This window comes from Ptychodera flava, chromosome 6 (assembly GCF_041260155.1).
Source record: "Ptychodera flava strain L36383 chromosome 6, AS_Pfla_20210202, whole genome shotgun sequence".
Taxonomy (NCBI): Eukaryota; Metazoa; Hemichordata; class Enteropneusta; family Ptychoderidae; genus Ptychodera; species Ptychodera flava.
The window spans coordinates 37,084,739-37,101,905 of NC_091933.1; the positions used below are offsets into that span (position 1 = coordinate 37,084,739).

Sequence of the window (17,167 nt, forward strand, 5' to 3'; positions counted from 1 at the left end):
GCATCAAGTTATTATAAGGCGTTAGTCGAGGATAGTAAAGGACATCTCTAGTTGCTTTAAAGACACCAAGATACTCACCAGACAGTAAACAGACTCACTACTTCATGTGGATTCTTGAGTCATCCTGTCTTAGACAGTCGTTCCGACAAAGTTGAAACTGAGCGGCTTGTAACCAACAATGAACATTCGAAGTCCAGGGTGAAAGTAGAAAAACAGAATTTCGTCAACTTGTTAAGTCCGATGCTCTGTCCAACTATGTGCCATAGTGACATATTTTGTGATCACCACCGTCCTTTCGGTTTTACTGAGACACTTTGGCAAAGCTTGGCTGAGCTCAAGCAAGTTGTTGTCAGTTTGACCTTTGACTCATAGAATACATGTTTTGTGTCGTTTTGCAAGTTACTGGTCTCACTCCCAATTAACATGTCTCAGTGCTGACCTTTGACCTTTGCACACTTATTCGATGATATTTCATTGCTTCCGAGATACATTTATTTAATTTCTTTAAGGAACAAAGTCGCTATCTTTTCAGATTGTTACAGATTTTTGTACCATGTAAGCAACAATATTCCTGCATGTTGTTCTGCTCGCTGACACAATCATGCTAGTTTCCAGTCATCAATGTCTATTCCCTCCCAGGGCTCGAAATTAGCGGTAGTCCTGCGCCCACAGACTACCAACTTTTCTCCGGGCTACCAAAATCCATGAAATGGTAGCCCACATGGACTACCAAAGCCTGCACTGTAAAAATAGCGGACGCTAGACGCGTCTTTACGCGTTCAAAATGTACATGTCGGTGTTAAAATTTGAACGGCTAGTGTTCATATTGTTAACACTAGTGTTCATATTATTAACAATGATGTTCTAAACCTGAACACGTAGTGTTAACAACTATCTCCTTCAAGTGTTCAAAAACTCAGCATCACAGAAATTTTACAATACTGTGAAACAATTAACAATCTTTTGTGTTTTTTACTGTACAATGGCTATATTAACTTTACTACTGCCTCGCTGTCCGGAATACGTAAACAGATTTCGGTGTAACGAATTTCACAATAAGTGGAAAATATTTCCGGTCTACAATTGCTTAAAGCATGTTTTTTCTAAAAAAGGAAGTATAAAAAATAATTTTACACGTTTATTACGGGTTGAAATTTTGAAAACAAAATCAAAAAACCACCATGAACGTTTTAATTTTAACATCGGCGTGCAAGAAGCGTTCTACTTCTTAACACTTGGTGTTCAAGTTTTGTGCCTTTTCTTATCCCATGATGCATCAAAACGGAAGTTGCGACATTTTTCTTGTAAGCGCACGCTTAAGTCGTGATAGTGCGAAAGCAAGACCAGAAAGGGTAAGTTTTCTCTCCAAAATATTAAAAGGTATTGGATTTTGAAGCATCTGTATTATTATCCTTCGAAATTAATTGTATTGTACTTTGAAAAAGCTTAACTACGTGAAAAATCTTTATTTCTTTCAGTGGCTGGTGGACCATACACTAGCTGTGAATACGCAGCAGTGTTTTGGGCCATGGGGTATCGATCGCACTCGGGTCAAGGGTCATAACTGGAGCGATGACCCTTGACCCGAGCGCGATCGATATGCCACATTACCGCTGCGTAATCACAGCTTACACATGTCTTTTAGTAACCACAATCGCAAGTAAATTTAAAACTTTAGTTAAACATCGAAGAATATTGTTTTAGCAGATGAGAGTTGGCTTTGCTTTTACTTTTCATCAGTTGATGACACGAAGAAGCCAATATTTTGTAACATTGACGAAAAGAGGCACTGTATACAAAAGTCACCCTATTCCTTAACCTGATAAGGCCAAATTGTCTTTCATTTGAAGTCTCATGTCGCCATATTATCTTTTGTTGCATTTTTTCAGGATGTAAAAAGTTGGATGAACGTGAAATCGAAGAGTTATTACAGAAGCTATTGGTACAGAAATTGAAGAATATTATAGATAGCTGTCTGGGAACAAGCTTGAGAACCTCAGTTCATCTCTGATGTAGATTTGAACTTTCGAGGGTTAGTAACTGAATTGATAAGTTTCTGTATTTTTGTTCTGAATTTATCTGAGCTATGTCCAGAACGCTATGATTAAACTAAATGTTACTGGAGAATAAGCTTTCAAATACTTGTAGTCGCCCTTATCAGATGCAATGGTGGAATGAAGAATTAAGCAGAAAGCCACAGAAAATTCACAGTGAAAAATGTACACTCTAAATTTCGGAATTTTCTGAAATTTCCACTCTGAATTTTCTGTCGCTTTCTGCTTCAAATCTTCATTGCACCCTTGCATCTGATGAAGGAGACGTCACGTCTTTGAAGGCTTATGCCAGTAACATTTAGTTGATCATAGCCTGCTACCAAATCTTTGATTATTTTATATTTTAGATCAAGACGTCTTTGTTCTCGGTTTGTTACTGATTTTAGCTTTGCTGTTAAGGACGTAGACCTTATATCATAGGTGAATGTGTGGCATCATCCTCAAATGTTTACATCCCAAGCGTTTTCTTCAAAACGGCCAGTACGATTCATTTAATATTTGGAGTACAGGTTTCCTGGGATTTTCCTAATCATATATCTACAAGTTATGATGAAATACACAAAATTGTATTTTTGAGACATTAAAGACATTTCAGACATTTTTTAAGACATAAGGAATTATCAAAATGTGATATACTCAAGTAAGCCAAATTTTTAGCTTTTTCAAACAGATGTTTTCGTACGTTTTTGCAAGTATGAACATATAACGTAATCCACAATAAGTAAAACCTGTTTTGTCACTACTTTGTTCATATTGTTTGAAAACGATCTACACTGTTTATGGGGATTTTCTTTTGTTTATGTTTTGATAGGAAGGTGTTTATTAGCGTTGGTGTTTACCTCTGACAAACTTTACAAAGTGGCCATATGGCCACTTTGTAAAGTTTTTCAGAGGAAAACACCAACGGTGTTTATGTGCCCAATTGACACTAAATAATTGTATTTTACTAAAGGAATTTTTGTGTATTTTTAAATAAAATAATTTTACTGAATATAAGTGGTCTGTTTTGTTATTTCCAGGCTTGAACACCCCATGAACGCGCAAAATTAAAGGTGTTCAACAAGTGCATATCATGTGTTCTAACCTTTAACACATTATCGTTGAACGGCGTCCATGCGTTCAAAAAGTGTTACAGCCCTTTGAACGCGTAAATGCGTTCAATTTTTGAACGCGTTTCATGTGCAACGTATGTTCAGATATGGAACACATGGTGTTCAATATAATGTCTGATGAACACGAAGTGTTCAAAATCTGCACACGTGTGTTAAAAAATTGAACATTGGTTGAACACGTAGTGTTAAATTTCTGAACGTCTGGACGCGTTCAAAAAGTGTTACAAAAAGGCGTTTAATTGGTGTTCTATCCTTAACACTTAACTTTACAGTCTGGGACCTGAAATTCAGTCAGTACTTGGCATGCAAAGTCTGGTCCGCCACTTTTACAGTCAAACCCAGCTTGACACAGAAAGGCCATGCTTTGACTTTGTATGCAAATTACGAAGACGACCGGCCCTGCCGTGGAACTTTGCAACAAAAATTAAATATCTGAACTGACATACTTGAATGACAGGCACAGGAAATGATGGCCAATGGAAACGCATTTTCGTTGCATTTTGATCATAATGTATCAATCACAGAATCCAAAAGGGCCATGGTTTTAGCCCTGCTGCAGTATGTCTCAGTGCCGAGAAGGTCGTGTTGTTGTCATGACGACTATCAATATTTGCATACACCTCTGAGAGTGAAACGGGTTGTCAATAGGCCACCAAAACTTTTGAGTACCACTTTCGTCCATTATACCTGTTTCCTTTGGCATTAAAGGTGTACAAGTATTCACATGACCAGAAAATTCACTGGCACTTCATGGGCAGAATCTTGAAAAAGCCCTTTCTTGTCTGGTTAATGAAAAAAGATACCCCTGAACAAAAATATGTATGGGCTACCAGATATTGTCACCGGGCTGCCAACTTCAGAAAATGGTAGTCCAAGTGGACTACAAGGGAAAAAAGTTAATTTCGAGCCCTGCCTCCATACTCGTAGTTATCACAAAATGCTTCGATACCAGAAATTATGTCATCAGCATATTAACATGTTATGTGTATACATAAGATGTGAGTAGAGCTCTGATGATCGATAATTCGACATGTTTATTTAAGCAGAACAATAAAAACAGTGTCTCCCATGAATCAAAAATAACCGAAATGATTTGAAAAAATGGCAAGTTGGCCCCTTTAAAGGGACAAAGTCACTCTTTTTTCAGCTTTCTTCGTGAATATTTTTGATATTTAGAGTTGTTTGGACCACGTGCAAGCTTTTGTAATAAGATCTTCATTGGAGGTGGACTTCATATAGATAAGAATAGCAACTTTCAACTATATTGTAGTAGCGATGTTTATCTGTCATAGGAAAGCAAGTATAGGAAATATCCGTTTTGTTTAGAGGTCACAAACAAAGTCATCTGTTTGCTTTCAGCAAAGGGGTCATTTTGGACACTTTTCTTGTAGACTGTCGTCATTTTCATGACACCGATACATTTCGAAAGAATCCTCACCGATCAACACCATGGAATCGACCTCGCCATTATATATCCCCTGTGCGTAACCGTACCGCTGTTCGTACAGTGGCACTAAATTCTTGTCTACTTGATCAAGCGATTCACAGATTAGTTTTACTGGGCCTGGCAAATAGTTAATTAGCAGTGGTGCAATATAAGTGGTTAATGAATATTCCGTATTGATTGAAATTATCGGCATAAAATTTCCATACTGGAACAGTGCTCATTAATGTACTCTGCATAAATGAATACAAATCATTTTTTTGCTGAAGGAGGAAGTTGAAATTTTACAAGCGTGTACGGTCGTAAATAAACGAAGCATTGTGTCCTATTGTTGGCACTTGAATAGATGCTGGGACTTGTGTGAATATACGCACGTCACCTGAAATCAGTTGCCCAACGGGGTTAGTTGCACCAGTATTTATTTTCCTTTCATAATGAAACAACGCTGTAGTGCGTTTTATCGTGCACGGCCTTTAGCACACTGGGGATCCGTACTCAGCGAAGGAAACTGGCCGTGGTGATATACCTACCACCTCAATGTTTGAATAGATAGGGGTGCCGCTGCATGTTTGCTGTAACTCAGTTAAGGTAGAATGCGCCTTGGGGACAGATATTCGGACCCTCAAACTTTCACAATTCTTTTATGATTTACCACTTGTGGGGGTTAATTTCAAAGCTCTTGGTCAAAGAAAACTTTTCACCGCCCTAGTTTTTCGAAAATCGACAATTTTATTTTTCTCCATAGAGTTAACACAGGGATGGCGGCCATTTTGAATTTCAAATATCTGTAAATCTTGGGTAATTTGTTTCCCTGGTACCAAAATTTGCACGGTGACCCCCAATTATCATTCTTGATTTTGACATAGAATGGTTGAAAGACTCATTGAGGAAAGTCTGAGCAAAAGTTTATATCTTTCACTTTCGTGGTGCATACCACCTTAAGATAGACTGCGCCTGGGGGACAGAAATTTAGACGCTCAAATTCTCCAATATTTCTCTAGCCTACCGCTTGTTGGGGCTCATTTTAAAGCTCTTGCAATAAGAAATGTTTTCAACGTCTCAGTGTTTTGAAAATCAAACATTTTATTTTTTCTCCGTAAAGTTAACACAAGGATGGTAGCCATTTTGAATTTCATATTTCGGTACATCGTGGGTGATTTCTTTCTCTGCACGGTGACCCCCGATTTAATTCTTGATTTTGAAAGAGAATGGTTGAAAGTTTCCTTGAGGAAAGTTTGCGCAAAAGATAAAGTCTTTCACTTTCGAGGCGCGTATAGAGACAAAATAAAATGTAAAAAAGTTTGTCTCGGAAACCTTTAAAGGATTAGACGAAATGTCATATGTAATTTGCATCATACATTGAGAACACCTCACTCTAGCTCAATCTACAACAATGATACGTTTTTTCCTTTTTTTTATTACAATCAAAATAGTGCTCATTTAACTTTCTTTGTATACAAAAATGTTGTCAAAAATACAGGACATTTTCAAATGTTCCAAGATTTGGCACGAAATTCCCTGAACATGATACATGATGATTATTCTCGAATATTATATATAATAACATTGTCACCACATAAAAGTTGACATTTGCTTCGCAATTTTTATTAGTTCCCTCCAATTAGTCGTCAGCGTAAGCTTGGAAGAAGGCTAACCTATGGCTATTTTCCACAATGAGGAAAACTGAAGCGAGAAAAGGGTGATTTTAGTAATAGGGCTTTCATTTTGAAAGATTTGCTGCTTAACTGGTAGCCATTGCATCAACAACTTCGCACAGTGATTCAAATAATTTCTGATTTACAGTAGTCTCCCGGACATACTGAAACACGCCCTATTTCATTGTTCTATTGTTCAAGTTCAAACGCTACTTTATGTGACATCAAGGGCAGAGATTATATTTGAATCCGCACTTAAATTCATTGTAACATGCATACAGTATGTAAAATTTCATGTGTTGTTAAACCTATTACTTCAAAACGCTGCATTATGTCATTGTAGATTTAGACGACAATTGTAATTAACGTATTCACATTGTCCATATAGCACTAACCATACTTTGATACAAATGCCAACTCCTACCCGACTCACTATTTCTCTCTCATATTGAAACGCAATGGATGAAATGATCCTTTGAAAGCTACCTTGACCGACATTTCTATTTCATCAGCACGTTGCAATGTCTGACAAGCGAAACCTATTTAGAATAATCAAAATCTAACTTTCTGGGAGTCATAAATTCCTTTACAATCTCGTTGGTGACTTCAGCTCTCTTCTCTCTGTGCTTACTAACCAGTGGCTGCAGTGTGTCGATGAGTACCTTCTTCAGCTCACCTGTCAGTAGCTTGCCACTCGTGTAGTCCTGAAGATTCCAATCAAGACATACATTCAACAACACCACTTTTCATTATATGTGGGTCAAATGTGGGTCAAGAAACATAGGCATGAAACTATTGAAAAGGTATAGATGACTATTGTTTCCCGGAAACGACTTAGTGAAAATATATTTTGTCCGATTCAGAATGTCGGTAGCACTGTTCAGAGTGCTATGATGAAAATGAGTTATATTACATGTAAATCCACTGTTTCCTTGACTGATATTGTGTCGCTTCTAAGCATGGGTGATTTGTATGCGATATCAATGACCGCGCAAACATATTTCTGAAAATTGAGGTTTCCGTCGAATCACAAATGTACTTACTTTCATTCGGAAATTTAGATCCTCGCCACCAATGTTTCGAAGTGAAAGCTCGGCTTTGTAAATGTATGCATGATACATAACGCTGACATACATTTAATTCTGTGGTTAAACAGTATCCATGACTCTATATTGCCAGGAAACTCACCTGTTTCAATTGTTGCAATTTCTCATCGTCTTCCATGAAGAACTTGAGATACTGATAGGAAATATCAATATCACAGTCTCCTCCTTTCTTTCTGTGTTCCTCTACGGTCGCTCCTCCACCAGAATAGGCATACTTTTCTATCTAGCAAACAGAAACAGTACAGGGTAAGGACAAAGTTCAGTTCAGTATCAACACAATTCAAAATGTCTTCGGCGTTATATAATAATACGATGTGAGGAGATGAGAAACCGGATAGAAAAATATCGTTCCTCTGTTTATCTAGGCGAGCAAGTTTAGGTCATGTAATTATATTACATTTAAAGTAATTCGCGCCTGGAAAGTAAAGCCTTAAGCTTTTGCTCAAACTTTCACTGAGAAATATTTCAACAATTCTCTTTCAAAATCAAAAATAAAAATATGGGGTCTACCAAAGAAACAAATAACCCAAGATTTACGGATATTTGAAATTCAAAATGGCCTCGATCCCTGTGTTATCTCTGTGTAGAAAAATAAAATTTTAGAATTTCGAAAAACTAAAAAGTGAAAAGTTTTCTTACACCAAGACCTTTAAAATGAACCCCAACAAGTGGTAGATTAGAAAATAATTATAAAAGTTTGAGAGTCCAAATAATCTACCCCCGAGACGCATTCTACCATAATGTACAGGTACCAACATGGAGCTAGCCGTTCTAGCTCCATAATACCGACATTGCAAACGACAGTTGAGGTAGAATTCGCCTCGGGGGCAGAAATTCGGACTCTCAATTTTCTACAATTTCTTTCCGATCTACCACTTGTGGGAACTCATTTTAAAGCTCTTGGAGAAATTGAAAACTTTCACTGTCTTAATTTTCAAAAATCCAAACTTTAGTTTTCCCCTATAGAATTAACAGAGGGATGGCAGCCATTTTGAATTTCAAATATCGCAAACTGTCGGGTATTTTGTTTCCCTAGTTGTAAAATTTGCACGGTGATCCCCAATTTTATTGTTGATTTGGTGAGAGAGTAGTCAAAAGTTTCATTAAGGAAAGTTTGAGAAAAAGTTTAAGGTCTTTCACTTTTGAGGCACATACTACGTTAAGGAACGTCCGCCAGCTTTAAAGAAATTCATTTGCCATAATGTCAAAGATATGTGAAGGTGGCCATTGAGAGAACACGATGCGAAAATATTTGCGACAGGGTTTGCGATTTTTTAAAAATCGGACTAGGCAAGGATGGCAGTGTTGGTTAGGATTTTTTTCGGCTTGAATTGGATTTTAGGGGATGGAAAGAATTACAACAAAGATTAGCAGTCGTAAATTCACACAATGTTGACTCATGAAGTTGAAGCACCTCTTATAACAATAACCTGGGCAGGTATTAAATGACGTCTGATCATCTGCCAAGATGTAAGGAACATTCAATCAGTATGGCTCTCCGCAACACTGGCTACGGAGTTATTCTGCATGGCTATAAAATCGATCGCAACCACAAACTGTCCATGTTTTTCTGATAAAATCTTTAGCTGACATATGCAATGTAAAAGCTTACACCACGTTTGATCGATGAGTTAATAAATAGCTTTGCAATCAACGGCGCGGCACATATTTGGCATGTGGTATTTTTTCAGATTGTATGTTGCGAGCGTAGTCTGCTGAAGTGAAAATGAAGAATAACCTGTCCCTTTTTTCTCTTCCTAAGTGTCACGATCTTTTAAGTTTATTACCATGATGCACATTTTAAATTTAACAGACATTCGAATATTCGAATCAGGTTTGGTAGAATCTGACTTGTGAAATTTACACGTTCAAGAAATCTGACATGTTCTGCCGTAACAACTTTGATTTACTCGTGTTGCCAAGTGAGCTATGATACGGCAAACAAAGTGGTCACCTACCCCGTCAGTGTTGTACAAAGCAACTTAGCTTAGCAGGGATTAATGCAATTTTAGCGCCTTGATACTATAAATTTTTACTTATTTATTCTGCATGCGAACAGTATAGTTCACTGTGAAAACGCATCTGTTCGAAAATGTTCAAGAAAAAATACATACAATTTAATAATATTTGGATGCTAAGTTTAAAAGTTCCCTCCTTCCATCTCCCTTCTCAGGCGAATTGTTGAAGTAGAGATCATCGAGTTTCACTTACTTTTGTTTTGATATCCGCATCAGAGTCCGTGAGGAAGATTGAAGATGTTGGGTCACTAGCATCATCTTTGTTTGAGCGCCTTGTAAAGCCGGGAAGAATTGGGAGTGGATGAGGGCCGGCTTTGGATAACCGAGTTTCGGGGCTGCATCTCGTGTCATTCGAAAATACGGATCCTACCAGCGAGTGAATCAGAATAAAAAACGATTAACACACAATAGTTTGTCGTGAAATGTCAATCAAAATCAAAATCGATTACCGTCAGAAGAGTACAGTAAATGTGACTGACCCATTCTGTGTAACCTGTTATGCAGAATCTGTGTTTGATTTGTCACCAAAAATGCCATGAAATACGGTAGAACTTTGCAAGCCTGACGTCATATGGATTTATAGTCTGTACTCTAATTGGTGGTTACGCCTTTCTTCAATTCTACTTCTTTTGCCTGCCGTTTGTATGGGGACAATCAGTTTGAAGAGAAAAAATCCTTTATTTTCATGCGTTTCTGTGGCATTCTTTTCATGTTGGCGAATTTTATTTAGTGTTTTATGTCGTGTATAGTGCGTCGTTTGCAAGCATTAGGCTACTGATTAACTTTATTGTTATTGAAAAGACGTCTACTCAATGATAGGATAAAATGTTTACAGTTACACAGTTTACACAAATGTCGAGACCTCAATTGTAGGTCTTCCAATTAATCTGGTATTATGTTTGTGAGAAAGCCTTAAAGGTGACAAGATGTCTGATAAAACAGTCGATAGCCTGTCACACGTTGTATGTCTTCATGTACAAATTCCATTGAAACTAACAGGTGCAGTTCGGCCTGTCCGAATTGATTTGCTTGCCCTGGCCTCTTGATTTCAAACCCTGCACAACAATACACGAATCACAAATGCACAAATGTGTTTCACAGTAAAATTCTACATGATTAGAAATAAGGGAAGGGGCTGGTGCTTTTCGAAAGGGGATGAATAAAACAGCAGACGTTTTCATGATTGAATAACCAAAATTGTTGATAACCGCTTCTCTGTGAATTAAGAGAAGAGACTCTCCCATTCAGAACTACCATTACATGTAATGGAAGGGGCAGCTTCTGTAATGAGTACATTTATTTTTGTCAACGCTCCCTATGGTTAGGCCAATTCTTTGTCCAGTCAATACGCATGTATGTGTTGTTAGTCAACAGCGTCATTGTAGAAAATCCAATTGACTGCACATACCATATATGTTATGTTACTAAATGAATTAATAGGTATTGAAATATTACACAGGCAGACAGCAGGACACTCTTGTTCCTTCATTAAGGCAGAATACGTCTCGGAGACAGATATTCGGACTCTCAAATAATGGCAAATTGCAAAACTTTTCTGGCCTTTAACTCGTGGGAGCCCACTTTAAAGCTTTTGGTTTTAGAACAATTTTTAAGGTCTAAGCATTTCAAAAATCGAAAATTGTATTTTTCTCATCATAAAGTTCACTGAGGTGGTGGCCATTTTGAATTTAGAATATCAGTAAATGATGATAGGTAGTTTGTTTGTCTAGCTCCAAACTTTCAAGGTGACCCCTGATTATGGTTGATAATTTTATTTAGAAAAGTTTGAGCAAAAGTTTAAGTCTTTCACTTTTGAGGCAATTAATAACTTAAAAGTTGCTGAAGTACATTCTCTACTCTCTCCATCACATCCTCCGATTGGCTAGCCAATGCAGTCCTCTTCTTCTCTAGGCAACTTCTGCCCTGTACAGCACCGCTCGGCGATCTGGCATAACCTGTTGGCTACTTGTTGACAACAGTCTACCTTTCATAGTGCTGCTTGTGTGTGTATACGTGTGAGCCTTTCAATCGCGTCGCTGCGGAAGAATGCGCCTCGTAGGGTAGAACGCGCCATTGGGACAGATATTCGGACTCGCGCACTTTTACAATTCTTTTCTGACATACCACTTGTGGGGTTCATTTTAAAGCTCTTGGTGTAAGAAATTTTTTTCAACGGCTTAGTTTTTCGAAATTCGAAAATTTTATTGTTCTCCATAGCGTTAACACAGGGATAGCGGCCATTTTAAAATTTAAATATCAGTAAATCTTGGGTTATTTGTTTCTCTGGTAGCAAAATTTGCAAGGTGACCCCCGATTTTTATTCTTGATTTTGAAAGAGAATGTTTGAAAGATTCCTTAAGGAAATTTTGACCGAAAGTTTCAGTCTTTCACTTTCGAGGCGCATACTGCCGTAAATGCTGTTGTTGTTGGTTTCGCATGAGAACGTCAGTATATTTATTTCACAAACATCACGACTTGGAAAGCTGCCAGACGATAAATATCTGAAATATTTTACTTTACACTCTTGACATTTCATGTGCTCTGGGTCATAAAGGATTATGCTTTTTATCAATAAAATCTGGTAAGATTAATGTGTCTCCTAAGCTGAATTTACATCTCGACTGATTCCAAATGACATCACGGTTCTATAATTCATGGCAAAATAGATTTATCGGAAAATATGTGAACAAGAGATAGCGAAAACGGTTCGTTGTTACAATTGAGTGGCTTATCACGGAATCACTAAAATTCCATGTTGACGGGTCCAAACACAAACCTTAGTAACATACCTGACAGTTGCAAAATAGACTTTAAGGTAGAATGCGCCTCGAGGACACATATTCGGACTCTCAAACTTTTACAATACTTTTCTGATCTACCACTTGTGATGACTCATTTTGAAGGCATTGGAGAAAGAAAAACTTTCACCGTGCTATTTTTCCCCATAGAGTTACCAAAGGGATGGCGGCCATTTTGAATTCCAAATATCGGTGAATCTTGGGTAATTTGTTTCTCTGATACCAAAATTTGCACGGTGACCCCTGATTTTTATTCTTGATTTTAAAAGAGAATGGTTGAAAGATTCCTTAAGGAAAGGTTTAGCAAAAGTAGAAGTCTTTCACTTTCGAGGCGCATACTACCTTAAGGACGAATTTCTGTCGACACAGGCGACACTCTCTTCACAAACAAATATGATCGCCATAGCGTTATTCAACAATCATTCAAACCAAATTGTGTCGAATGAACAATGTCCATGGGAGCTATTATGTGCTTGAAAAGATACACTGCAGGTATTTGAAAGCATTTCGTTGTACCGTTTTAGTAGAAATAATGCAAAACAGATCAACTTTTGTTGTGAAGTGTTTAGATAAGCGTGGCAGATACTTTTAGAACTTTCGGTTTCTCTGAATTTCCGCAATAGGGTAGCAAGTCTTTCAGTTTCTAGGTTCACTAGACATGTAAATATTGCAACGTCTAAAGCACAAAATAAGAAACATTCGAAGTAACTAACTGCCAAGCTATGATATTTACCTGATCAATTGCACAAGGAATGAGACATGCTATATCTGTTTTCCCGCCAAATATTTGTGGAAAGGAATTGCTGAACGACGGTGCCGCCTGGATAGCGGGAAAGCTGATTTTACCTACACAATTGAAAAATATGACATTTTATATTTGATGAAATAATAAAGAAAAAGGTTGAAATGTTACTGCGTTTAATGTGTTATTGCAATTGGTTCGATTTTTTCTCGACAATGCTGTAGACTGAGGAAAAAGAGCATCATCTTCTGCTCACATCGATGGCAGTTGACGACGTTTGTTGACAGTGCACTTTGCTGTAAATGTTCCTGTTCGCTGTATGATTTTTTACTGCCAGAAAATTTCTGCAATCTTATCTGTAATTGATTCCAACTAAAGCCACCTTTTTGTCGAAAGGAACATTTTAATTTTGTGACTTCTTGACTTTCATCTCTGGTCTGATGAGGAACATAAATCATCACCCCCGAGGAACGAAAATTCAGGTAAGTATAAAATATTTTTTTTTAATTTTTGTAAAAATCTCTACCGGTAAATTATTCAGTTTAGAGCTGCTGTTAAAGATAACCCAATACCCCTTACTCACCAATACTATCGCTGTCGTTAAACCCAATATAGCTCTGACTTGGCTGAAAGTGACGCAGCGTTGGATTCGCAACATGTTCATGTAGAAGTCGCTGGATGACCTGTGTCATGACATCAAAAATGTAAATCTCACCTTGGAGTATTCGCAAATAATGGGTTATATCTATCTTAATGAAAACAACTCGCGAAATCAAGGCACTTACACTACAATGGAAGAAAATGTAGCATCTCTACTTTACTATACCCTATGTTATATTTATAAAGAAATTGCTGTAATGCATTTGAAATTAAAGAACAGATTCCATATATCGGTATTTAAGAACCCATCTGATACATAGTAATAAAAAATATGGCCATATCAATTTCGTAGAATCTCATCATGATATCGTTGCTACGTACCCGATATAATCTATGTCAGAAAAGATGAAAGTTTTTTGATGTCGAACCCACAGGCTATGATATCCTTGGCGTTCTCATAGGCAAGTCTGTGAGCCTCTTCAATACTCAAGTCTCTCCATAAAAATTTCTCATCGTCTGTCATCTGGATCACCAAGGGAACATCGAATGTATCCTGAAGATATCTGATAAAAAAGATCCCTATTACGTCCAATATGTATGTATGTATGTATGTATGTATGTATGTATGTATGTATGTATGTATGTATGTATGTATGTATGTATGTATGTATGTATGTATGTATGTATGTATGTATGTATGTATGCGTGCGTGCGTGCATGCATGCATGCATGCATGCATGCATGCATGTATGTATGTATGTATGTATGTATGTATGTATGTATGTACCCAACCAAACACAAACACAAACACGAATTCTAATTACGGCATTGCCTGTTACAGCATCGAACACACTGCACTATCTCTAAGGTATAATGCACCTAGGGGACAGATATTTTGACTCTCAACTTTTAAAAAACATGTTTGTCTACCACTTGAAGCGGCCAATTTGATGTTCAGTAAGTAAATACAGTTTTAACAAGCTCATTTTGTGAAAATCCAAACATAATTTTTCACGATAGAGTTAACTCAGGGATGGCGGCCATTTTGAATTTTAAGTGTCGAGAAATATTGCCTTGTGGGTATTTTGTTTGTTTAGCACGGCGACCCTTGATTTTCTTCTTGATTTCGAAAGGGAATGATTTAAAGTTCTCTTACGGAAAGTTTAAGTTTAAGTGTTTCAACTTCGAGGGCTTATATAGGCGCGTTCTGCCTCAAGTTAATAAACAGTTTAAGGATCCAGACACCTGAACACTTTAGACTCACTCACTTCGTAAAGATGAATGGGAATCAGATGACCAAGATGCATTGCTTCGGACGATGGACCTCTCCCCGTGTACAGAAAGAATGGTTTGCCCTGCTCGTATGAATCAAAAATTTGACTCAGATCTCTGTAAGAATGGAAAAAAACCAGAACATATCAGTGCAACATAAATCATAAGCTTTTATGCAAATGCAAATAGTCTGTGACAATCTCCATGTTGCTCAATAGCTTCTTGCTTCATAATCATAATTGCTGAAATACATCCGTTGGCACGAAAATGTGCATTAAATTTCGAAAAGTTCTTAGAAGGTCACAATTAGTGAATGTTACAGCTAACTTAGAAGAATTTTTTATGTATCTCCGTGATTTTTGCCTGCATGTAAAATGTAGCTCTTACTTCGCCCGAAATCATACCGATATGTCCAGTATACAGCTTGTCCTTGCAGCTTGTGATGTACAAACACCTTGTTGAATTGACAACAGAATTTTGGTCTCAACTAGAATTTATTTATCGACAATGAACTGCTTATTTTACGCAGTATTTTGTTTTTGTAAAGCCACTTCTTTGTATTTAAACTTACTTCAACAAGGAGAAAAAGGCTGGCTCTTTCAAGAATTTAATTAATTATCTACAACAGTTACATCTATTGATCTTCAAAGCGCTATGACACACTTTAAGTTGCCAAAATTGTTGATCGTGTTCAGAGCTGACGTCATCTTTCGTCACATCATCAACCGTTTCTTGATGGAAACGGTTGACGCAATTAAGTCAATTTTGAACACTTAGCGAGTAAAAAGGTAATCAGGGATAGAATTTCAACATTCTCTCGTAACTTACCGCTGCGAGAAGAAAATTTCTCGTTTAAGTAAGTGATGAAGAGGCTTGCCAGTCACCTTTTTCATTCTTTCCAATAACTCTGGCTCTATTTTCTGGCTTCCAAAGCGGGCTGTTTGAGATATAAAACCAAACTGGGTTATTTTGGCTAATTTATACCTCGGCGAATAGTATAAATACATATTGACAGCCCAAAAGACACAGTTCTTTGAACTTCAAGTTGGGAAATAGACTTTTTGAGGGTGACAAGTCCCTCTAGAAACAATAGCAAAGGTGTTAATCGAATATGTTAAATATCGTCAGTCGATATGACAATTTCTGAAGAGTTGAGAAGTGTTCTCCGCTAGCATTGGCCTCGGTCGTCGAAGTCACCGTGCTATATTCTATCAAATTTTCTTACATATACGCACTCGTAGATGGCGCTTTCACACTCATCCATGTAATAGATGCCCGAAATGTTACAATTCCAAAAGTTTTAACCGGTTTCTTGCTCATTTGATGTACTATCTTCTGTATACTATGAGGCTCACCGTGCAATCGAATATATAATGACCTAAATTCTTTCCAATTGCTTTCGAATGATAATGGTCCTGAAACTTTTTGAGTATTTTTTCATTTCTGTCCATAGTCAGAATTACATGAAAACTTGTAACTTACTGATAAGTTTATCGTAGTCAACACCCTTTGCCGATTTGCTAGTCACAGTCCATGGATCAACAACGTCTCCACTTTCATTCTCCACATCTTCCCCTTCCACTGAGGGCGACTGTTCAGGTTTTGGTGTTTCGTTTTCAGCCATGGCTTCACAACAAGAGCGTTCACTACAAGGCCGAATTGTTGAGTTTCTTCACCTGTTCACTGGCTTTGTGGCTATGACGTCCCGTATGCGGTACACACGTACACGGTCTTTTATACCGGTTAGGGAAGCAGATAGGAGCGATGCACTGTGGGAATAGTCGCGCAAGCGCACAATCTGGTGATTATAGTAGCTGGCAAGGCTGACGAAATTTCTGTGTCACTCACCGGTCTCAAAATATTGCGTCAGCCGTACAGAAAGCAAAAGGTCGAAAAGCGCCAGTGGCCTTGTGTTTACCAATCGCTTTTATTTGGCCACATCGTGCGTCCCTCGAACCCCGTCAAATTGATCAAGATACTACGATAACGGATTGACAAGTCTGACGACATTCCATTGAAACTAAGCTGACTGTTGAAAGGGATGGCATACCTACTGGTACCCTGGGGCTGGTACCTTCGCACAGACCTGGACGATGCATCTACAGGTCATTACGAGGTCACATCACACACCAAACGAACGAAATTCAACACGCACTATACCTTTCCTTTGTTCACCTAAAATGTAAAGAATTAAGGAAAAATATACCTTGACAACGACCTCCCCCTGCACTTAATTAGTTTGTACTCATTCACATAAGCTGGCGGTGTGATCGCAAAAGTGTACATAGGTATTTCACAATTGCTATTTATTGTAGGTAAACACGACGCGTATTCTCTTTCAAATACCTATATTGTAAGGACTTTAG

At 37.7% G+C, this 17,167-nt stretch overlaps 1 protein-coding gene and 1 pseudogene across 1 annotated transcript in view; both read right to left on the bottom strand.

Annotated features, from left to right (window-relative positions):
* Window positions 1–339, bottom strand: part of LOC139135656 (interferon-induced protein with tetratricopeptide repeats 1B-like) — a 75,992-nt gene extending 75,653 nt beyond the window's left edge. Inside the window, exon 1 of the mRNA XM_070703183.1 lies at window positions 79–339. The gene's annotated coding sequence lies outside the window, so the exon portion shown is untranslated. The remainder of the gene's footprint in view (window positions 1–78) is intronic.
* Window positions 340–5,669: 5,330 nt separating this feature from the next.
* On the bottom strand, window positions 5,670–16,727 carry LOC139135658 (tryptophan--tRNA ligase, cytoplasmic-like; annotated as a pseudogene).
* Window positions 16,728–17,167: the final 440 nt, after the last annotated feature.